Below are 1,206 nucleotides of genomic sequence, written 5' to 3' on the forward strand. Positions count from 1 at the left end.
GTAAAAATTATATACCAAATTAACAAGATGTTTAGACATTATAAAATATAGTTAAAGACATTTGATGCATTTTTACACCTAGAACTTAAGACCAAAATTATATTTGATACTTGTTGTTAATTTGCTTATAAAATTTAGTTACTTTTATAATATTAATTATAAAATTAAATATATATATATATTTATTAATACTAGATTTTTTATTGTGACACAAATGTACAGATTTGTACAATGTGCTGACCTTTTGAATACACTTAAAAGGATAGTTGTTTTAATGCAAAGGTAAAGAATAACCATTGCTGTAGCACAAAATTAAAACTAAGGGTATTATGAAGCACACCCGGGTGTTAACTGTGCAATAAAATTAACTATATTATTTAAAAAGGTTAACCACATTATTTTTTACATAATTTTTTAAATACCTTAAGAATTAAAATAAATTTTTAATAGAAATATAAAAGACTTAGATTTTAATACTTGTGTGTTCGTTTAAATTTTAAAACACCAAAAGGTTTTTTTTTGGAGGTTGCCTTTTAAAATATTTTTGCAGGTATTATTGGCATTTTGAAAGGATAGTTGTTTATGAATGGGGCACTTTGGGGGCTTTGTGCCATTTATGGGAGCATTGGGGTCTGGGGCAGCCGCCACGACGCCCTCAGCCGGAGGGTGTTGGGAGGCTCCGGCAGCAAACCGGAGCAGGCCGCTGCAGCGGCAGAAATGCTGGTAGCTAGAGAGCGCATTTTTTTTTTAGTAAGAGAGGAGGGGTGGGAGGGAGAAGTTTGGGTTTTTGTTTGAGATTTTTTTTTGGAAAGATTAACAAAAGAACTGCCTTGGGAGCCGGCACGGGAGGCCATTTTTAAGTGCTTCTGTGCATTTTTTACAATTTGCAAGCTTTCAGGGTTAAGATTAGACTTAACAATAATGCTTTTGAGCAGATTCAAAAATTTCAATAAGTTTCCTTAACTTTTAATTTTTTTACTTCTAAGTTCCTTTTGTATATAATAATTTTCGCCCCTCTATTCGGGCTGGTTCCCATTTTTATTCTGGGACTATAATGGGACAGCGGTTTTTACCTAGGTATTAGACTGACTAATTTTACCTTGATTTACCTGATGTAAATTAGCTCTGGACTTGTTGCTTTGCCACCCGGTTGGTGGTTTGTAACTTGAGCTCCCACGTGAGGTGCCACTTGCAACCCTCGCTGGG

The 1,206-nt window shown here is 34.1% G+C and overlaps 1 non-coding gene across 1 annotated transcript; it reads right to left on the reverse strand.

Moving 5' to 3' along the window:
• Window positions 1-229: 229 nt before the first annotated feature.
• LOC125999718 (small nucleolar RNA SNORA22) lies at window positions 230-359 on the reverse strand. The gene has a single exon (XR_007492196.1). It is a non-coding gene; the product is annotated as a small nucleolar RNA SNORA22 (small nucleolar RNA).
• Window positions 360-1,206: the final 847 nt, after the last annotated feature.

The sequence above is a fragment of the Suncus etruscus genome, chromosome X (assembly GCF_024139225.1).
Source record: "Suncus etruscus isolate mSunEtr1 chromosome X, mSunEtr1.pri.cur, whole genome shotgun sequence".
Lineage (NCBI taxonomy): Eukaryota > Metazoa > Chordata > Mammalia > Eulipotyphla > Soricidae > Suncus > Suncus etruscus.